This window comes from Cyclopterus lumpus, chromosome 20 (genome assembly GCF_009769545.1).
Source record: "Cyclopterus lumpus isolate fCycLum1 chromosome 20, fCycLum1.pri, whole genome shotgun sequence".
NCBI classification, from domain to species: Eukaryota; Metazoa; Chordata; class Actinopteri; order Perciformes; family Cyclopteridae; genus Cyclopterus; species Cyclopterus lumpus.
In genome coordinates this window covers 16738044-16760492 of record NC_046985.1, presented here as the reverse complement: position 1 = coordinate 16760492, position 22449 = coordinate 16738044, and the positions used below count along the sequence as shown (strand labels likewise).

The 22449-nt window shown below is 42.6% G+C and overlaps 14 non-coding genes across 14 annotated transcripts; all 14 read left to right on the top strand.

Annotated features, from left to right (window-relative positions):
- Window positions 1-8600: 8600 nt before the first annotated feature.
- On the top strand, window positions 8601-8672 carry trnaa-cgc. Its single transcript has one exon. It is a non-coding gene; the product is annotated as a tRNA-Ala (tRNA).
- Window positions 8673-9615: 943 nt separating this feature from the next.
- On the top strand, window positions 9616-9687 carry trnaa-cgc. Its single transcript has one exon. It is a non-coding gene; the product is annotated as a tRNA-Ala (tRNA).
- A 943-nt stretch (window positions 9688-10630) lies between these two features.
- On the top strand, window positions 10631-10702 carry trnaa-cgc. Its single transcript has one exon. It is a non-coding gene; the product is annotated as a tRNA-Ala (tRNA).
- A 942-nt stretch (window positions 10703-11644) lies between these two features.
- On the top strand, window positions 11645-11716 carry trnaa-cgc. The gene has a single exon. It is a non-coding gene; the product is annotated as a tRNA-Ala (tRNA).
- A 943-nt stretch (window positions 11717-12659) lies between these two features.
- On the top strand, window positions 12660-12731 carry trnaa-cgc. Its single transcript has one exon. It is a non-coding gene; the product is annotated as a tRNA-Ala (tRNA).
- A 943-nt stretch (window positions 12732-13674) lies between these two features.
- Window positions 13675-13746, top strand: trnaa-cgc. The gene has a single exon. It is a non-coding gene; the product is annotated as a tRNA-Ala (tRNA).
- Window positions 13747-14687: 941 nt separating this feature from the next.
- On the top strand, window positions 14688-14759 carry trnaa-cgc. Its single transcript has one exon. It is a non-coding gene; the product is annotated as a tRNA-Ala (tRNA).
- A 941-nt stretch (window positions 14760-15700) lies between these two features.
- Window positions 15701-15772, top strand: trnaa-cgc. The gene has a single exon. It is a non-coding gene; the product is annotated as a tRNA-Ala (tRNA).
- A 935-nt stretch (window positions 15773-16707) lies between these two features.
- On the top strand, window positions 16708-16779 carry trnaa-cgc. Its single transcript has one exon. It is a non-coding gene; the product is annotated as a tRNA-Ala (tRNA).
- Window positions 16780-17715: 936 nt separating this feature from the next.
- Window positions 17716-17787, top strand: trnaa-cgc. Its single transcript has one exon. It is a non-coding gene; the product is annotated as a tRNA-Ala (tRNA).
- Window positions 17788-18721: 934 nt separating this feature from the next.
- trnaa-cgc lies at window positions 18722-18793 on the top strand. Its single transcript has one exon. It is a non-coding gene; the product is annotated as a tRNA-Ala (tRNA).
- A 936-nt stretch (window positions 18794-19729) lies between these two features.
- On the top strand, window positions 19730-19801 carry trnaa-cgc. Its single transcript has one exon. It is a non-coding gene; the product is annotated as a tRNA-Ala (tRNA).
- Window positions 19802-20736: 935 nt separating this feature from the next.
- Window positions 20737-20808, top strand: trnaa-cgc. Its single transcript has one exon. It is a non-coding gene; the product is annotated as a tRNA-Ala (tRNA).
- Window positions 20809-21744: 936 nt separating this feature from the next.
- trnaa-cgc lies at window positions 21745-21816 on the top strand. Its single transcript has one exon. It is a non-coding gene; the product is annotated as a tRNA-Ala (tRNA).
- Window positions 21817-22449: the final 633 nt, after the last annotated feature.

The following is a 22449-nucleotide window of genomic DNA, read 5'->3' as shown; positions in this document are numbered from 1 at the left end:
GGTGGATCATAGACTGCGTACAGCCCGAATCCACCATCGCCTGATGTGTACCCCCCTGGATTCTTACTGGAACGCGGTACGTCGCTCCCGGACCGGGGGAGGGTGTTGGAGGGCCGGCAACCCGGATCACCTGACCCACCTCCATCAGCGGACACTCTCTCCGGAGGTGCCCGGGCTGCCCGCACCTCCAACACTCCTGCCCTGGTGTTTGAGAACCCCCCTGTAGGTCAGGAAAAGTGCCGGTGTTGGCCGTGGTTGGTGGATCGGGGGCCCGAGGGAGGGGTGCTGGCCTCGGCGCCAGCCGTGCCCGAAGCTGCGGAGGTAGCGTCCTCCGTGGGGCGGGTATAGGCCGGGCCGTAGCCGCCGCACGACCACCGTCCCGCTGCCCGGGGGAATGAACGGCCGCGCCAAGGTGATGGCGGTCTCTAGTTCCGCCGGCGGTGACAGCGGACCCAGGCTGACGTTCGGGACGGCAGGCCGCCCACAAACTGTTCCAGGACCACCTTCTCCGCTACCTCCTGTGCCCCCACCGAGCCTCCCGGTTGCAGCCATCTGGTGGCGGCGTCCTTCAGCTGCTGGGCGAAAACAAATGGTCGGTCCTCGGACCCCAGCCTGGCCTCCCGGAACCTCCGCCGGTGGTCCTCCGGAGAGAGGCCCAGCCGCTCTATGACGGCTTTACGCACGTCCGCGTACACCTGCCTGTTTACCGGGGGCAGCCCCAGAGCCGCTGTCTGTGCCTCCCCGGCCAGAAGAGGCAGGAGGCGGACCGCCCACTCTGCCTCAGGCCAGCCACACGCCCCCGCTGTAGCCTCGAAGCAGTCCAGGAACGACTGTGCGTCATCCGCTGCGGTCATCCTGTGCAGGGTGATCCCCGCCAGCGCGGAGGTCCTCGCTGCCGGTGGAGCTGCAGCTGACCGGGCGGCGATCTGCTCCAGGGCGAAGGTCTGCCTCTCAGCCTGGTCCTGGAGAGCCCTCAGAAAAAGTCGGTTCATCTCCGCCTGCTCATGCTGCATGGCAGCGATCCCCGCCAGCATCTGCCCCAGCGCCACGATCGGCTGGGTCGGCCCCTCGACGTGCTGCTCCTGGTGCTCCATATGCCCACCCACGTTTGGCTCCACTGTAACAAGTTCGAGTCTCGGGCAGCACCAAAGAGGCAACACACACACAATTGTGAGGGCAGAAACCGTTTTTATTTATTTGTTCCGTTTCTGGTAGCGACCGATCCGGGCCTCCGCTACTCGCTCCTCTCCCCTCTCCAGCTACTCCTGTTCTTATATGGGGACACAGCACATAATTGATCCCAGGTGAGGCTCATTTACACATCCTGACACTGTTTCCTGAACCACACCCCCGCTCCACCCACTCTGCAGCTGAGCCTAGCCACACACCGCTGCCACAAAAAGGTTATTAAAAAGCAAACATTGCTGGAATGCATCCTCCGCTCACTGCTATTGTCTTGCATAATCTAAATAATATTTAATTTCTTTCATGAACATGAGGATCCTTCAGGACAAAAGTTGGGTGGGTCTGTCTCATTGCTGCATGCCATTCTTGGCATGGGGTTGTTGCATCTGTCTAGGGCAGGGGTTCTTAACCTGTTTGACCTCGGGGCCCAACTTTTCAAGTTCAGTGGCCCGGTGCCCGTTCAAATATTAACACTGTCTTGGTTTAACTAATTTATCTCATTCTGGGTTGGATTTGTATTATATAACTAAATAAAATCCACTTACAGTTTAACAAGCAAAAACCTGATACAGTGATCATCACAAGGACATTGATTTATTATCCGTATGTAAACCTGCATATACAACAATTCATGGAACAAATATAGTTAATACAATAATAAATTTAAAGGCTCAAGTCAGGCTTAACACAAAAATAACTAATACTTTTACTACAGAAATAAACTGCGAAAATGGAAATTTGATAAATAAATAATATGTAGTAATAAAATAAATACATTCAAAATAATAAGTTTCAAATTAAATAAACTCTATATATACATTTGAAATAAAGTGCAAATGAAAATAGCCTTATAATCTTCAAATGAATTAATATGACTAATGCTTCATATTTATAGTTTGGCATCACAGAACCAGCAGTTGGTCTTCATATTGTGACAAATGAACAATAACAGTCACAATGACATATTTTAAATGCTTCTATTGTTTAACAATGCGATCCCAAAGACATTTATTTATTATCTGTATGTAAACCTACGTAAACACAACAAGACAAGACAGTCTTCTTCTGCTTATTGGAGCTTGTTATGCTGCGTTCATACGCGCCTAAGAGGGCGCGTGGCTTATCTCCGTGGCTTTACCCGGTGGAAACAGATATCATTTCCTCCATCCGACACGGACGAAATAACAACTAGTTCTGCTTTAAACTGGTTGTGAACATCCCATAAACGTCGTAACATCTAACGCCCTGGTGTCTGGGTTCATAACATCACCCGTAGGCTCACACAGCTCGGTGACTTTCACCGACTCCGTCTCGATAACTTCCGCTTCCAGCGTTACTAGAGCAGCAGCAGCCAGGGGGCGGAGCATCTCAACGCTGATTGGCTTTTGCAATTTTTGCAACGCGCCATGACGTGAATTGTCTCTGTGCATTGACTTTGCATGGGATCTACTTGCGCGAAAAATTTGCAACACGTTTGGTGTGAACGCAGCAATAAACAACTGATTTGTACCCGCGGCCGCGGCCCTTTTTGCAGACCTCTAGGTGGCGCTTGCGGCCCAGTCGGGGTCCGTGGCCCTATGGTTAAGAATCACTGGTCTAGGGCATTAAACTTTGCCTCTCCGCCCCTCGTCAACTCTGTGACTAGCATGAGCCCGAGTAATGAGGTCAAACTAGCAGCGGACTCTGGCAGCTCTGCATACACTAAAAAAGCCCTCTTTTATCCCATTGTTCCGTATATCTCCGGACAGACTGGACCTTGTAACCTTTTTTGTTTCTGCGGCGCAGCTATTTAGGATCCTTCCCTGCCACAGCCTTTAATTGCATTTCGCATTATCGGCATCGATCGTGAGCAGCGCTTTCTTCTGTCCCGGCTGATGAGAAAGATGCTGTACGTACCAGCAAGTGCTCATAATGACCCTATGAGAGAAACAGAAGAATGTGCTTTATCATCCACATGCCTAATGATAGACTCCATCGGCCTCAGAGCAGGAAATGAAGAAAATAAATCTGCCTGCTGAAAATTGCAGAGTTGTCAACATTGCCCCATTCGAGTGCGAGAGAACTCACTCTAATCTATATCTTGTGTTTTAATTACAGTGGATACCCAGAATAGCTAAATTAGATGTTATTCAAGGTAAATAAGGTACTCTAATGGGTATAATTTTGGATGTCACAAAAGCTTTGATTGTACAGCAGCGCATTGCCTGTATTTGTTCTCCTCGCTGTGGCAAAGGCCAGCTGAGGCTCTTTGTGTTTCAGAAGAAGAAGAAAGCTGCTTTTTCAGAGTTTGGTTTCCCACAGCAGTCGTACACCCCAGAGAGAGGCTGCTGTTGAACAAATACACTCAACCAGGTGAACTTTGCCTCACTTTGATTCATACCATGGAAAATATTTAGTTGTATGTGTTTTAATCCAAAGAACATGTGTTGAAGGTGCCCTAATATATGTGTATTGAGAAATGAAGACTTAAAAAGATTGCTTAGCTTGAGCACTATACAGATAATAGTTTGATTTTCCAAGGTTAAAATATTGGTCAATGACAGTGGTGGAGGACGTATTCAGATGCTTTACTTGAAGCTACTACAAGGAACTTTCCGTCTGTTGTGATTTTGGCGGTCCCTGTGGACAAAAGCGGTAGTATTTCCATTCACCAGAGTCCGTTCACCAGAGCGGTAGTGTTTCTGTTCACCAGCGGTAATGTACCAGAAAACCTCTCATTTTACTGCAGCAGGGGTCAGACAGTCTGTCTGCTCAGTCCTGGTTTTGGTTCTTTCGTGCCTCCCTTCCCTCCAGCGGGGCCAACAATACGGCCTTGGCCTCCAGCCATGTGATGTCGGTGTAGGCAAAGCGAAGCTCTTAGCAGGAGGAGACGCTGCTGGCCGGTGCTGAGCTCTCCAACTCCCGCAAGATGTGGGTTTCCCCATGGTGGGCTGGTCGCTGCCAGAAACCCTGATCAGTCTAATCTGAAGGAGTTTCTGGTGAACCTGCATGATTTCATCCCATTTCGCGCATTTGGAATAACTATATAGAAATAGCCAATCTTCTTGCTGATGGCCATGTTTACTTATGTAGGTCGTATAGAGTCATAGAGATGTACTGTGCCTGGCTGCTGTTAGCCAAGAAATAGTTAGAATAGCAGAAAACTCCCAGTGAAACCACAAATCATTATGAGCCAGGCTAACTGTTTCCCCCTGTTTTTAGTCTTTATGCTTAGCTAAGCTAATTTCCTCTGAGTTCCAGCTCTCTACTTGCGCACAGACGTGAAATAGTTTTCATCTAATGCTCAGTGAGAGAACAAATCCATCTACTGTAATTCTTTGAAAAACAAAGGAGGTAAAAGGCCAAGCAGGCCAATGGTGGTGTGTTTGTGTGGGATGACCTATTCCATGATGGATGTGATCCTGGCTGGTACAATTTACATCCGGAGTGACCCCATACATTTCTTTTACATATTAAACCCTTGCCAACTACAAAGGCATGCTTTCAGCCGCCTCTGGAAACAGCCCCGGCTAGCTAAACTGTAAAAAAGGTTCCAGTTAATTTAATCATTCAGGCCCACCGAGGCGGGATTATTTACCTTTTGAGTCATGACACACTATACATTAAAATGTATATTATGTGTCACCTGCATGACAGACAATGGTTAGAACTTAAGATTGATTTAGATGCCTTTCGATTTGGCTATTTAAAATCTGATGGGTTTTGAACGCATATGTTCATTTGGTTTTATTTCAAGCCGTTATTGTGTTTCATTCAGATTCTCCTCATGCTGTGCTTTTAGAAATACAATACTTTTCCCAATTGAGTCATGGACAACACCATGTGACATGGTTGTGTCAAGCAGTTATCCTTTAGTCGAAGTAGAGATGAAAAACAGATGTAAACATTGCCATTGAATGAAGGAAACTATATGTTGTGTATGAGAGATCTTTTTCTTCCCTCTCTGTTTTTCTAAGATTACTTAGACCTGCAACGAGGCCAACCAGTGAGACATTCCCATCTGCTACTGATTATGGTGAAATAGCAACAAATTATACGAGACGGTTTGGACCGGAGCCAATGACATAATGCATATTTTCAACAAGTTCGAAGTTCATGTATAATCATAGACTTTTGAGCAGTGCTTTTGTCAGAAAAGCTACTCAACATTTTTAAAACTAATATACTTTTTTTTTCTTTTTGTGTGGGTAAAACATTACAAACTTCCTATTTATTAAAAATAACAGGAAAAAAGTGAGCTGCTTTTTGGTCTTTTTGAGACTAATGCGATGCATCTGGGATATGCTTTCAGTCTGATCTAATGCAAACGGCTGTGTGGTATTAATTATCTGTGCCATTTCTGCGGCCTTGCAGGCATGCCATGGTGTATCAATATCTATCTCCTCATGCCTCTGGCTTCCGCTCTCGCAAAAAGCGAAGTCACGTAGAAAAATGCACAACATTTGGCAAAGCATGTGCCTCTGCGGCTCAAAGCAAGAATAATGACAAACATACATAATGCAACAGCTCAGCGGGGCTGTGCAGATTACAGAGAGAACAGAACACAATCAGCTTGCTGCTTACACGTCTGACATGTGTTGATGGGAGGCTTTGCATGCAAGAGGGAGAAGACAAGAGGAAAACATGAAAGAATGGAGGGGATAACAGGATGAGAACAGCAAAAGAGGGGAGGAAACACAAAGTGAGAGATGGTTGTCTGAGCAGATGATCAAAACAGTGTATGGGTGTGTGTTTTCCTATAATTACGAGGACCTAAACTGAGATTACACTAATCATCAAAAATTATAATTTGGTATAAAGGTGAAAGTAACTAAAGGAACTTTCAAAATGTGTTGATTTTGGCACCCCATCTGGATGAAAGCAGTAGTGTTGCCTTTAGAAAACCTCTCATTTTACTGCAGCAGGGGTCTGACAGTTCACTTTCAATATTTTCATATGACGTTTCTTTTTTGCAATTGCAAAAACGAAATTTCTGCCAAAGAGAACAAAGCAGAGATCTTTTAGATTGTAACCTTAAAAAACTGACAGCAAATAAGAGGTCCTGAAGTCAGGTGTGTGTGTGTGTGTGTGTGCGCGTGTGTGTGCATGCTCTAATGTATCCTTATCTCAGTATATGAATATTTGTCTGGATCTACTTTGCGCAACTCTGTCGTTCTGTTTGTGTGAACTAGTTCACGCCTTCTCTGCCTGTATGTGTGTGTGTGCGTGAATGTGCATGTGTGTGTGTGTGTGCGCGTGGGTAGGACTGCGTTTGTTTGTCATACAGGCAGCAGTCCACACAAATTCAACCTCTCTGGCTCCACAGCTGCTCTGTCACTGTCAGATCTTGTCAGCAACACAGATGCAGCCGCAGCATGTTTGGTCGCTGACTTTTCTCTCTGTTGGGTTGCCAGATCCAGGGTGGTCCGTACCACTGCACTCATCCCACCCTGTCGCCAGGGGGGTATTCCGCAGATTTGGGAGCACTATACCTCACCCCTTCCCTCCTGCCTCTGCTACCCATCCATCCATCCATCCTCATCACTTGTGCCAGTCCAGGAAATGCCCCTTCTGAGTAGCCGGCTGAAGTCTTCTCTCCGCATGTGATGGATGTCAAACGAACTCTACACATGAGATGCACACTCAGTTATATGAAGTTTCTCAGCTGGCCAGGCACTCGTGTTGCTCATCTGGCTGTACTTGTTATGGTTTGTCTCTGTCCCCAAGCGCACGACAACAGGAAGGTTTAGTTCTAGCCGAACACACGGCGTAGTTTATTGAGCACAACAAGTCGCTGGGAAAAGAAACACAAAAAACTCAAAGTGTCCCCTTAGTCCACGGGTGATCGAACATCAAACCCAAAAAAATCCAAGAAAATACTCCACACAAAAAAGTCAGCAAAGACACGAGGGAAAGTTCAGTAAAGACACAGGAAGGGGAAACTCCACGGACATCATGGCACGAACTCGCAACGTCAGCACAGACAGTCCTGATCTTTATCCCCCCCCCCCCCCCCCCGAATACAACGAGCTGACGAGCTGCAGCCGTGGGACGAGCTGAGTGGCTTCAGGTGTGAGTTGGAGCGCCCCTGGCTTGTCCCCGCCTCCAAGCCCCTAGCTCCCTGGCAGCGCGCTCTGAGGTACCGGGTGTCACTGTGTGAACGGGCTGAGGAGGGAGTCCGGCTGGCTGAGTCCTGACAGTACTTTCCCGAAGTGAAGTAATGTTTTTCAGTCCACTCTCCACCGAAAGCTCTTGGAGCATCTCATTTTGCGATGTAATTTTAAGTGGGACTATTTTGCAAGCCTCCGTTCAGAACAACTGACAGATACAGTGTGACTTTTGTCCATTTATAATGTAATAGAGGGATTTTGCTATTATTAAAAAGGTAATGGCAGAAAAAAAACATTGGTCTAATAACATTACTAATATTTGCATTCCTCTTTATGTCAGTTGGTTCCAGTGTACACTGTGGCTCACTGGCATGGCATTTTTGGTAACTTAAATGTAATAAAGCTATAGTTACTTGTTGTTCACCTGTCAACACGTCAAAATGTCTGATATGAATACAGGATCATTATTGCATATCAATTAACACAAACAACACTAACAAGTGTGTAGTTTTGGTTATTTAAAAGGTTACTTGAATGACAGATTTCAATTCAATAATCCCCCATTTATTTTCTTAATGCTTATGCTGTTCATGGTTGCACTTGAAATTTCTCAACTAGGTTTATAACAAATATATACTCTATACTGTTGCTTGGTTTTGTACTCAGATAGTGACACATATCCCTGATGACACATTTCAGACACAGTAGTTCAGGCACACCAAATAAGACAATCATAGACATCCCTGCTGACACATTTCAGGTTCAGCTGAGAAAAAAAAGCACCCTCAAAACTGTTTCTTTGCCACAAGTTGTTGTTTGGTTTGTGTTGTCACACTTTGTAACTTTAAAATACTCAATACTTGTATTAATTCAAACCCATTTTGTTATAATGCGATTGATACTATGCTTCCTATTAAAAATGTAGAGGCTACAGCAAGGTGTGTTTTTTACCTAAGGGCTCTTTGGGGATTTGCAGTGAAATCCTATTTCCACAGCAATGGTGGTACAGTGGCGAGCATAGCTGCCTTCCAGGTAATTGGCCCCTGTGAGATTCCCGGTCACATAGTCATTTTCATCCAGTCAGACTATACTGTTGCTTTGTTTTGTAGTCAGATGGGAACCAGAATGGCAGCAAATGTCCAACATTTCCACTGTGACTGGTGGTATAGTGGTGCAAAGAGTTTGCCCAAGTTTGATTTCCAACCATCACAGTTGCAACTGACAGGATTTGAAACCATATACGAGATATACATTAATCGTTTTGGTCATATCCATCCCTTTTTTCAAGCCTCTTGAGGAAATATAGACAATTCCCCAAGATATGTAGGGGATGTAGCTCAGTGGTAGAGCGCATGCTTCGCATGTATGAGGCCCAGGGTTCAATTCCCGGCATCTCCATCCGTTATTATAGTCACAGTTAAAGGATGATGATAGACTTGATAAGCATGGCAATCGGAAAACTCATCAAAGGTAATGAAAGAATGCACAAAGTAAAGGCAAAATGAACACCATTCAGATTTCACTGAACAAGAGTTTTATAGAAATGTACACTTAGTCAATGTCTTTTTCAGCCAGTAATCCAGCTCTATATAATTCTGAAAGTTGGCTTTATGCTTGTCGTGGGTTGTTGTGGCCGAATGGTTAAGGCAATACACTGAGAAATCAATTGGGGTCTCCCCGCTCAGGTTTGAATCCTGCCAACAACAAAATACACTTTTCAGTAGTTCAGGCACACCAAATAAGACAATCATAGACATCCCTGCTGACACATTTCAGGTTCAGCTGAGAAAAAGAGCACCCTCAAAACTGTTTCTTTGCCACAAGTTGTTGTTTGGTTTGTGTTGTCACACTTTGTAACTTTAAAATACTCAATACTTGTATTAATTCAAACCCATTTTGTTATAATGCGATTGATACTATGCTTCCTATTAAAAATGTAGAGGCTACAGCAAGGTGTGTTTTTTACCTAAGGGCTCTTTGGGGATTTGCAGTGAAATCCTATTTCCACAGCAATGGTGGTACAGTGGCGAGCATAGCTGCCTTCCAAGTAATTGGCCCCTGTGAGATTCCCGGTCACATAGTCATTTTCATCCAGTCAGACTATACTGTTGCTTTGTTTTGTAGTCAGATGGGAACCAGAATGGCAGCAAATGTCCAACATTTCCACTGTGACTGGTGGTATAGTGGTGCAAAGAGTTTGCCCAAGTTTGATTTCCAACCATCACAGTTGCAACTGACAGGATTTGAAACCATATACCAGATATACATTAATCGTTTTGGTCATATCCATCCCTTTTTTCAAGCCTCTTGAGGAAATATAGACAATTCCCCAAGATATGTAGGGGATGTAGCGCAGTGGTAGAGCGCATGCTTCGCATGTATGAGGCCCCGGGTTCAATTCCCGGCATCTCCATCCGTTATTATAGTCACAGTTAAAGGATGATGATAGACTTGATAAGCATGGCAATCGGAAAACTCATCAAGGTAATGAAAGAATGCACAAAGTAAAGGCAAAATGAACACCATTCAGATTTCACTGAACAAGAGTTTTATAGAAATGTACACTTAGTCAATGTCTTTTTCAGCCAGTAATCCAGCTCTATATAATTCTGAAAGTTGGCTTAATGCTTGTCGTGGGTTGTTGTGGCCGAGTGGTTAAGGCAATACACTGAGAAATCAATTGGGGTCTCCCCGCTCAGGTTTGAATCCTGCCAACAACAAAATACACTTTTCAGTAGTTCAGGCACACCAAATAAGACAATCATAGACATCCCTGCTGACACATTTCAGGTTCAGCTGAGAAAAAAAATGCACCCTCAAAACTGTTTCTTTGCCACAAGTTGTTGTTTGGTTTGTGTTGTCACACTTTGTAACTTTAAAATACTCAATACTTGTATTAATTCAAACCCATTTTGTTATAATGCTATTGATACTATGTTTCCTATAAGAATGTAGAGGCTACAGCAAGGTGTGTTTTTTACCTAAGGGCTCTTTGGGGATTTGCAGTGAAATCCTATTTCCACAGCAATGGTGGTACAGTGGCGAGCATAGCTGCCTTCCAAGTAATTGGCCCCTGTGAGATTCCCGGTCACATAGTCATTTTCATCCAGTCAGACTATACTGTTGCTTTGTTTTGTAGTCAGATGGGAACCAGAATGGCAGCAAATGTCCAACATTTCCACTGTGACTGGTGGTATAGTGGTGCAAAGAGTTTGCCCAAGTTTGATTTCCAACCATCACAGTTGCAACTGACAGGATTTGAAACCATATACCAGATATACATTAATCGTTTTGGTCATATCCATCCCTTTTTTCAAGCCTCTTGAGGAAATATAGACAATTCCCCAAGATATGTAGGGGATGTAGCTCAGTGGTAGAGTGCATGCTTCGCATGTATGAGGCCCCGGGTTCAATTCCCGGCATCTCCATCCGTTATTATAGTCACAGTTAAAGGATGATGATAGACTTGATAAGCATGGCAATCGGAAAACTCATCAAGGTAATGAAAGAATGCACAAAGTAAAGGCAAAATGAACACCATTCAGATTTCACTGAACAAGTGTTTTATAGAAATGTACACTTAGTCAATGTCTTTTTCAGCCAGTAATCCAGCTCTATATAATTCTGAAAGTTGGCTTTATGCTTGTCGTGGGTTGTTGTGGCCGAGTGGTTAAGGCAATACACTGAGAAATCAATTGGGGTCTCCCCGCTCAGGTTTGAATCCTGCCAACAACAAAATACACTTTTCAGTAGTTCAGGCACACCAAATAAGACAATCATAGACCTCCCTGCTGACACATTTCAGGTTCAGCTGAGAAAAAGAGCACCCTCAAAACTGTTTCTTTGCCACAAGTTGTTGTTTGGTTTGTGTTGTCACACTTTGTAACTTTAAAATACTCAATACTTGTATTAATTCAAACCCATTTTGTTATAATGCGATTGATACTATGTTTCCTATTAAAAATGTAGAGGCTACAGCAAGGTGTGTTTTTTACCTAAGGGCTCTTTGGGGATTTGCAGTGAAATCCTATTTCCACAGCAATGGTGGTACAGTGGCGAGCATAGCTGCCTTCCAAGTAATTGGCCCCTGTGAGATTCCCGGTCACATAGTCATTTTCATCCAGTCAGACTATACTGTTGCTTTGTTTTGTAGTCAGATGGGAACCAGAATGGCAGCAAATGTCCAACATTTCCACTGTGACTGGTGGTATAGTGGTGCAAAGAGTTTGCCCAAGTTTGATTTCCAACCATCACAGTTGCAACTGACAGGATTTGAAACCATATACGAGATATACATTAATCGTTTTGGTCATATCCATCCCTTTTTTCAAGCCTCTTGAGGAAATATAGACAATTCCCCAAGATATGTAGGGGATGTAGCTCAGTGGTAGAGCGCATGCTTCGCATGTATGAGGCCCCGGGTTCAATTCCCGGCATCTCCATCCGTTATTATAGTCACAGTTAAAGGATGATGATAGACTTGATAAGCATGGCAATCGGAAAACTCATCAAAGGTAATGAAAGAATGCACAAAGTAAAGGCAAAATGAACACCATTCAGATTTCACTGAACAAGAGTTTTATAGAAATGTACACTTAGTCAATGTCTTTTTCAGCCAGTAATCCAGCTCTATATAATTCTGAAAGTTGGCTTTATGCTTGTCGTGGGTTGTTGTGGCCGAGTGGTTAAGGCAATACACTGAGAAATCAATTGGGGTCTCCCCGCTCAGGTTTGAATCCTGCCAACAACAAAATACACTTTTCAGTAGTTCAGGCACACCAAATAAGACAATCATAGACATCCCTGCTGACACATTTCAGGTTCAGCTGAGAAAAAGAGCACCCTCAAAACTGTTTCTTTGCCACAAGTTGTTGTTTGGTTTGTGTTGTCACACTTTGTAACTTTAAAATACTCAATACTTGTATTAATTCAAACCCATTTTGTTATAATGCGATTGATACTATGCTTCCTATTAAAAATGTAGAGGCTACAGCAAGGTGTGTTTTTTACCTAAGGGCTCTTTGGGGATTTGCAGTGAAATCCTATTTCCACAGCAATGGTGGTACAGTGGCGAGCATAGCTGCCTTCCAAGTAATTGGCCCCTGTGAGATTCCCGGTCACATAGTCATTTTCATCCAGTCAGACTATACTGTTGCTTTGTTTTGTAGTCAGATGGGAACCAGAATGGCAGCAAATGTCCAACATTTCCACTGTGACTGGTGGTATAGTGGTGCAAAGAGTTTGCCCAAGTTTGATTTCCAACCATCACAGTTGCAACTGACAGGATTTGAAACCATATACCAGATATACATTAATCGTTTTGGTCATATCCATCCCTTTTTTCAAGCCTCTTGAGGAAATATAGACAATTCCCCAAGATATGTAGGGGATGTAGCGCAGTGGTAGAGCGCATGCTTCGCATGTATGAGGCCCCGGGTTCAATTCCCGGCATCTCCATCCGTTATTATAGTCACAGTTAAAGGATGATGATAGACTTGATAAGCATGGCAATCGGAAAACTCATCAAGGTAATGAAAGAATGCACAAAGTAAAGGCAAAATGAACACCATTCAGATTTCACTGAACAAGAGTTTTATAGAAATGTACACTTAGTCAATGTCTTTTTCAGCCAGTAATCCAGCTCTATATAATTCTGAAAGTTGGCTTAATGCTTGTCGTGGGTTGTTGTGGCCGAGTGGTTAAGGCAATACACTGAGAAATCAATTGGGGTCTCCCCGCTCAGGTTTGAATCCTGCCAACAACAAAATACACTTTTCAGTAGTTCAGGCACACCAAATAAGACAATCATAGACATCCCTGCTGACACATTTCAGGTTCAGCTGAGAAAAAAAATGCACCCTCAAAACTGTTTCTTTGCCACAAGTTGTTGTTTGGTTTGTGTTGTCACACTTTGTAACTTTAAAATACTCAATACTTGTATTAATTCAAACCCATTTTGTTATAATGCGATTGATACTATGTTTCCTATAAGAATGTAGAGGCTACAGCAAGGTGTGTTTTTTACCTAAGGGCTCTTTGGGGATTTGCAGTGAAATCCTATTTCCACAGCAATGGTGGTACAGTGGCGAGCATAGCTGCCTTCCAGGTAATTGGCCCCTGTGAGATTCCCGGTCACATAGTCATTTTCATCCAGTCAGACTATACTGTTGCTTTGTTTTGTAGTCAGATGGGAACCAGAATGGCAGCAAATGTCCAACATTTCCACTGTGACTGGTGGTATAGTGGTGCAAAGAGTTTGCCCAAGTTTGATTTCCAACCATCACAGTTGCAACTGACAGGATTTGAAACCATATACGAGATATACATTAATCGTTTTGGTCATATCCATCCCTTTTTTCAAGCCTCTTGAGGAAATATAGACAATTCCCCAAGATATGTAGGGGATGTAGCTCAGTGGTAGAGCGCATGCTTCGCATGTATGAGGCCCCGTGTTCAATTCCCGGCATCTCCATCCGTTATTATAGTCACAGTTAAAGGATGATGATAGACTTAATAAGCATGGCAATCGGAAAACTCATCAAGGTAATGAAAGAATGCACAAAGTAAAGGCAAAATGAACACCATTCAGATTTCACTGAACAAGAGTTTTATAGAAATGTACACTTAGTCAATGCCTTTTTCAGCCAGTAATCCAGCTCTATATAATTCTGAAAGTTGGCTTTATGCTTGTCATGGGTTGTTGTGGCCGAGTAATTAAGGCAATACACTAGAAATCCATTGGGGTCTCCCCGCTCAGGTTTGAATCCTGCCAACAACAAAATACACTTTTCAGCAGTTCAGGTACACCAAATAAGACAATCATAGACATCCCTGCTGACACATTTCAGGTTCAGCTGAGAAAAAGAGCACCCTCAAAACTGTTTCTTTGCCACAAGTTGTTGATTGGTTTGTGTTGTCACACTTTGTAACTTTAAAATACTCAATACTTGTATTAATTCAAACCCATTTTGTTATAATGCGATTGATACTATGTTTCCTATTAAAAATGTAGAGGCTACAGCAAGGTGTGTTTTTTACCTAAGGGCTCTTTGGGGATTTGCAGTGAAATCCTATTTCCACAGCAATGGTGGTACAGTGGCGAGCATAGCTGCCTTCCAAGTAATTGGCCCCTGTGAGATTCCCGGTCACATAGTCATTTTCATCCAGTCAGACTATACTGTTGCTTTGTTTTGTAGTCAGATGGGAACCAGAATGGCAGCAAATGTCCAACATTTCCACTGTGACTGGTGGTATAGTGGTGCAAAGAGTTTGCCCAAGTTTGATTTCCAACCATCACAGTTGCAACTGACAGGATTTGAAACTATATACGAGATATACATTAATCGTTTTGGTCATATCCATCCCTTTTTTCAAGCCTCTTGAGGAAATATAGACAATTCCCCAAGATATGTAGGGGATGTAGCTCAGTGGTAGAGCGCATGCTTCGCATGTATGAGGCCCCGGGTTCAATTCCCGGCATCTCCATCCGTTATTATAGTCACAGTTAAAGGATGATGATAGACTTGATAAGCATGGCAATCGGAAAACTCATCAAGGTAATGAAAGAATGCACAAAGTAAAGGCAAAATGAACACCATTCAGATTTCACTGAACAAGAGTTTTATAGAAATGTACACTTAGTCAATGTCTTTTTCAGCCAGTAATCCAGCTCTATATAATTCTGAAAGTTGGCTTTATGCTTGTCGTGGGTTGTTGTGGCCGAGTGGTTAAGGCAATACACTGAGAAATCCATTGGGGTCTCCCCGCTCAGGTTTGAATCCTGCCAACAACAAAATACACTTTTCAGTAGTTCAGGCACACCAAATAAGACAATCATAGACCTCCCTGCTGACACATTTCAGGTTCAGCTGAGAAAAAGAGCACCCTCAAAACTGTTTCTTTGCCACAAGTTGTTGTTTGGTTTGTGTTGTCACACTTTGTAACTTTAAAATACTCAATACTTGTATTAATTCAAACCCATTTTGTTTTATGCGATTGATACTATGTTTCCTATTAAAAATGTAGAGGCTACAGCAAGGTGTGTTTTTTACCCAAGGGCTCTTTGGGGATTTGCAGTGAAATCCTATTTCCACAGCAATGGTGGTACATTGGCGAGCATAGCTGCCTTCCAGGTAATTGGCCCCTGTGAGATTCTTGGTCACATAGTCATTTTCATCCAGTCAGACTATACTGTTGCTTTGTTTTGTAGTCAGATGGGAACCAGAATGGCAGCAAATGTCCAACATTTCCACTGTGACTGGTGGTATAGTGGTGCAAAGAGTTTGCCCAAGTTTGATTTCCAACCATCACAGTTGCAACTGACAGGATTTGAAACCATATACGAGATATACATTAATCGTTTTGGTCATATCCATCTCTTTTTCCAAGCCTCTTGAGGAAATATAGACAATTCCCCAAGATATGTAGGGGATGTAGCTCAGTGGTAGAGCGCATGCTTCGCATGTATGAGGCCCCGGGTTCAATTCCCGGCATCTCCATCCGTTATTATAGTCACAGTTAAAGGATGATGATAGACTTGATAAGCATGGCAATCGGAAAACTCATCAAGGTAATGAAAGAATGCACAAAGTAAAGGCAAAATGAACACATTTCACTGAACAAGAGTTTTATAGAAATGTACACTTAGTCAATGTCTTTTTCAGCCAGTAATCCAGCTCTATATAATTCTGAAAGTTGGCTTAATGCTTGTCGTGGGTTGTTGTGGCCGAGTGGTTAAGGCAATACACTGAGAAATCAATTGGGGTCTCCCCGCTCAGGTTTGAATCCTGCCAACAACAAAATACACTTTTCAGTAGTTCAGGCACACCAAATAAGACAATCATAGACATCCCTGCTGACACATTTCAGGTTCAGCTGAGAAAAAAAAGCACCCTCAAAACTGTTTCTTTGCCACAAGTTGTTGTTTGGTTTGTGTTGTCACACTTTGTAACTTTAAAATACTCAATACTTGTATTAATTCAAACCCATTTTGTTTTATGCGATTGATACTATGTTTCCTATTAAAAATGTAGAGGCTACAGCAAGGTGTGTTTTTTACCTAAGGGCTCTTTGGGGATTTGCAGTGAAATCCTATTTCCACAGCAATGGTGGTACATTGGCGAGCATAGCTGCCTTCCAGGTAATTGGCCCCTGTGAGATTCTTGGTCACATAGTCATTTTCATCCAGTCAGACTATACTGTTGCTTTGTTTTGTAGTCAGATGGGAACCAGAATGGCAGCAAATGTCCAACATTTCCACTGTGACTGGTGGTATAGTGGTGCAAAGAGTTTGCCCAAGTTTGATTTCCAACCATCACAGTTGCAACTGACAGGATTTGAAACCATATACGAGATATACATTAATCGTTTTGGTCATATCCATCTCTTTTTCCAAGCCTCTTGAGGAAATATAGACAATTCCCCAAGATATGTAGGGGATGTAGCTCAGTGGTAGAGCGCATGCTTCGCATGTATGAGGCCCCGGGTTCAATTCCCGGCATCTCCATCCGTTATTATAGTCACAGTTAAAGGATGATGATAGACTTGATAAGCATGGCAATCGGAAAACTCATCAAGGTAATGAAAGAATGCACAAAGTAAAGGCAAAATGAACACATTTCACTGAACAAGAGTTTTATAGAAATGTACACTTAGTCAATGTCTTTTTCAGCCAGTAATCCAGCTCTATATAATTCTGAAAGTTGGCTTAATGCTTGTCGTGGGTTGTTGTGGCCGAGTGGTTAAGGCAATACACTGAGAAATCAATTGGGGTCTCCCCGCTCAGGTTTGAATCCTGCCAACAACAAAATACACTTTTCAGTAGTTCAGGCACACCAAATAAGACAATCATAGACATCCCTGCTGACACATTTCAGGTTCAGCTGAGAAAAAAAAGCACCCTCAAAACTGTTTCTTTGCCACAAGTTGTTGTTTGGTTTGTGTTGTCACACTTTGTAACTTTAAAATACTCAATACTTGTATTAATTCAAACCCATTTTGTTATAATGCGATTGATACTATGCTTCCTATTAAAAATGTAGAGGCTACAGCAAGGTGTGTTTTTTACCTAAGGGCTCTTTGGGGATTTGCAGTGAAATCCTATTTCCACAGCAATGGTGGTACAGTGGCGAGCATAGCTGCCTTCCAGGTAATTGGCCCCTGTGAGATTCCCGGTCACATAGTCATTTTCATCCAGTCAGACTATACTGTTGCTTTGTTTTGTAGTCAGATGGGAACCAGAATGGCAGCAAATGTCCAACATTTCCACTGTGACTGGTGGTATAGTGGTGCAAAGAGTTTGCCCAAGTTTGATTTCCAACCATCACAGTTGCAACTGACAGGATTTGAAACCATATACGAGATATACATTAATCGTTTTGGTCATATCCATCCCTTTTTTCAAGCCTCTTGAGGAAATATAGACAATTCCCCAAGATATGTAGGGGATGTAGCTCAGTGGTAGAGCGCATGCTTCGCATGTATGAGGCCCCGTGTTCAATTCCCGGCATCTCCATCCGTTATTATAGTCACAGTTAAAGGATGATGATAGACTTAATAAGCATGGCAATCGGAAAACTCATCAAGGTAATGAAAGAATGCACAAAGTAAAGGCAAAATGAACACATTTCACTGAACAAGAGTTTTATAGAAATGTACACTTAGTCAATGCCTTTTTCAGCCAGTAATCCAGCTCTATATAATTCTGAAAGTTGGCTTTATGCTTGTCATGGGTTGTTGTGGCCGAGTAATTAAGGCAATACACTAGAAATCCATTGGGGTCTCCCCGCTCAGGTTTGAATCCTGCCAACAACAAAATACACTTTTCAGCAGTTCAGGTACACCAAATAAGACAATCATAGACATCCCTGCTGACACATTTCAGGTTCAGCTGAGAAAAAGAGCACCCTCAAAACTGTTTCTTTGCCACAAGTTGTTGATTGGTTTGTGTTGTCACACTTTGTAACTTTAAAATACTCAATACTTGTATTAATTCAAACCCATTTTGTTATAATGCGATTGATACTATGTTTCCTATTAAAAATGTAGAGGCTACAGCAAGGTGTGTTTTTTACCTAAGGGCTCTTTGGGGATTTGCAGTGAAATCCTATTTCCACAGCAATGGTGGTACATTGGCGAGCATAGCTGCCTTCCAGGTAATTGGCCCCTGTGAGATTCTTGGTCACATAGTCATTTTCATCCAGTCAGACTATACTGTTGCTTTGTTTTGTAGTCAGATGGGAACCAGAATGGCAGCAAATGTCCAACATTTCCACTGTGACTGGTGGTATAGTGGTGCAAAGAGTTTGCCCAAGTTTGATTTCCAACCATCACAGTTGCAACTGACAGGATTTGAAACCATATACGAGATATACATTAATCGTTTTGGTCATATCCATCTCTTTTTCCAAGCCTCTTGAGGAAATATAGACAATTCCCCAAGATATGTAGGGGATGTAGCTCAGTGGTAGAGCGCATGCTTCGCATGTATGAGGCCCCGGGTTCAATTCCCGGCATCTCCATCCGTTATTATAGTCACAGTTAAAGGATGATGATAGACTTGATAAGCATGGCAATCGGAAAACTCATCAAGGTAATGAAAGAATGCACAAAGTAAAGGCAAAATGAACACATTTCACTGAACAAGAGTTTTATAGAAATGTACACTTAGTCAATGTCTTTTTCAGCCAGTAATCCAGCTCTATATAATTCTGAAAGTTGGCTTAATGCTTGTCGTGGGTTGTTGTGGCCGAGTGGTTAAGGCAATACACTGAGAAATCAATTGGGGTCTCCCCGCTCAGGTTTGAATCCTGCCAACAACAAAATACACTTTTCAGTAGTTCAGGCACACCAAATAAGACAATCATAGACATCCCTGCTGACACATTTCAGGTTCAGCTGAGAAAAAAAAGCACCCTCAAAACTGTTTCTTTGCCACAAGTTGTTGTTTGGTTTGTGTTGTCACACTTTGTAACTTTAAAATACTCAATACTTGTATTAATTTAAACCCATTTTGTTTTATGCGATTGATACTATGTTTCCTATTAAAAATGTAGAGGCTACAGCAAGGTGTGTTTTTTACCTAAGGGCTCTTTGGGGATTTGCAGTGAAATCCTATTTCCACAGCAATGGTGGTACATTGGCGAGCATAGCTGCCTTCCAGGTAATTGGCCCCTGTGAGATTCTTGGTCACATAGTCATTTTCATCCAGTCAGACTATACTGTTGCTTTGTTTTGTAGTCAGATGGGAACCAGAATGGCAGCAAATGTCCAACATTTCCACTGTGACTGGTGGTATAGTGGTGCAAAGAGTTTGCCCAAGTTTGATTTCCAACCATCACAGTTGCAACTGACAGGATTTGAAACCATATACGAGATATACATTAATCGTTTTGGTCATATCCATCTCTTTTTTCCAAGCCTCTTGAGGAAATATAGACAATTCCCCAAGATATGTAGGGGATGTAGCTCAGTGGTAGAGCGCATGCTTCGCATGTATGAGGCCCCGGGTTCAATTCCCGGCATCTCCATCCGTTATTATAGTCACAGTTAAAGGATGATGATAGACTTGATAAGCATGGCAATCGGAAAACTCATCAAGGTAATGAAAGAATGCACAAAGTAAAGGCAAAATGAACACATTTCACTGAACAAGAGTTTTATAGAAATGTACACTTAGTCAATGTCTTTTTCAGCCAGTAATCCAGCTCTATATAATTCTGAAAGTTGGCTTTATGCTTGTCGTGGGTTGTTGTGGCCGAGTGGTTAAGGCAATACACTGAGAAATCCATTGGGGTCTCCCCGCTCAGGTTTGAATCCTGCCAACAACAAAATACACTTTTCAGTAGTTCAGGCACACCAAATAAGACAATCATAGACATCCCTGCTGACACATTTCAGGTTCAGCTGAGAAAAAAAAGCACCCTCAAAACTGTTTCTTTGCCACAAGTTGTTGTTTGGTTTGTGTTGTCACACTTTGTAACTTTAAAATACTCAATACTTGTATTAATTTAAACCCATTTTGTTTTATGCGATTGATACTATGTTTCCTATTAAAAATGTAGAGGCTACAGCAAGGTGTGTTTTTTACCTAAGGGCTCTTTGGGGATTTGCAGTGAAATCCTATTTCCACAGCAATGGTGGTACATTGGCGAGCATAGCTGCCTTCCAGGTAATTGGCCCCTGTGAGATTCTTGGTCACATAGTCATTTTCATCCAGTCAGACTATACTGTTGCTTTGTTTTGTAGTCAGATGGGAACCAGAATGGCAGCAAATGTCCAACATTTCCACTGTGACTGGTGGTATAGTGGTGCAAAGAGTTTGCCCAAGTTTGATTTCCAACCATCACAGTTGCAACTGACAGGATTTGAAACCATATACGAGATATACATTAATCGTTTTGGTCATATCCATCTCTTTTTCCAAGCCTCTTGAGGAAATATAGACAATTCCCCAAGATATGTAGGGGATGTAGCTCAGTGGTAGAGCGCATGCTTCGCATGTATGAGGCCCCGGGTTCAATTCCCGGCATCTCCATCCGTTATTATAGTCACAGTTAAAGGATGATGATAGACTTGATAAGCATGGCAATCGGAAAACTCATCAAGGTAATGAAAGAATGCACAAAGTAAAGGCAAAATGAACACATTTCACTGAACAAGAGTTTTATAGAAATGTACACTTAGTCAATGTCTTTTTCAGCCAGTAATCCAGCTCTATATAATTCTGAAAGTTGGCTTAATGCTTGTCGTGGGTTGTTGTGGCCGAGTGGTTAAGGCAATACACTGAGAAATCAATTGGGGTCTCCCCGCTCAGGTTTGAATCCTGCCAACAACAAAATACACTTTTCAGTAGTTCAGGCACACCAAATAAGACAATCATAGACATCCCTGCTGACACATTTCAGGTTCAGCTGAGAAAAAAAAGCACCCTCAAAACTGTTTCTTTGCCACAAGTTGTTGTTTGGTTTGTGTTGTCACACTTTGTAACTTTAAAATACTCAATACTTGTATTAATTCAAACCCATTTTGTTATAATGCGATTGATACTATGCTTCCTATTAAAAATGTAGAGGCTACAGCAAGGTGTGTTTTTTACCTAAGGGCTCTTTGGGGATTTGCAGTGAAATCCTATTTCCACAGCAATGGTGGTACAGTGGCGAGCATAGCTGCCTTCCAGGTAATTGGCCCCTGTGAGATTCCCGGTCACATAGTCATTTTCATCCAGTCAGACTATACTGTTGCTTTGTTTTGTAGTCAGATGGGAACCAGAATGGCAGCAAATGTCCAACATTTCCACTGTGACTGGTGGTATAGTGGTGCAAAGAGTTTGCCCAAGTTTGATTTCCAACCATCACAGTTGCAACTGACAGGATTTGAAACCATATACGAGATATACATTAATCGTTTTGGTCATATCCATCCCTTTTTTCAAGCCTCTTGAGGAAATATAGACAATTCCCCAAGATATGTAGGGGATGTAGCTCAGTGGTAGAGCGCATGCTTCGCATGTATGAGGCCCCGTGTTCAATTCCCGGCATCTCCATCCGTTATTATAGTCACAGTTAAAGGATGATGATAGACTTATAAGCATGGCAATCGGAAAACTCATCAAGGTAATGAAAGAATGCACAAAGTAAAGGCAAAATGAACACATTTCACTGAACAAGAGTTTTATAGAAATGTACACTTAGTCAATGCCTTTTTCAGCCAGTAATCCAGCTCTATATAATTCTGAAAGTTGGCTTTATGCTTGTCATGGGTTGTTGTGGCCGAGTACTAAGGCAATACACTAGAAATCCATTGGGGTCTCCCCGCTCAGGTTTGAATCCTGCCAACAACAAAATACACTTTTCAGCAGTTCAGGTACACCAAATAAGACAATCATAGACATCCCTGCTGACACATTTCAGGTTCAGCTGAGAAAAAGAGCACCCTCAAAACTGTTTCTTTGCCACAAGTTGTTGATTGGTTTGTGTTGTCACACTTTGTAACTTTAAAATACTCAATACTTGTATTAATTCAAACCCATTTTGTTATAATGCGATTGATACTATGTTTCCTATTAAAAATGTAGAGGCTACAGCAAGGTGTGTTTTTTACCTAAGGGCTCTTTGGGGATTTGCAGTGAAATCCTATTTCCACAGCAATGGTGGTACATTGGCGAGCATAGCTGCCT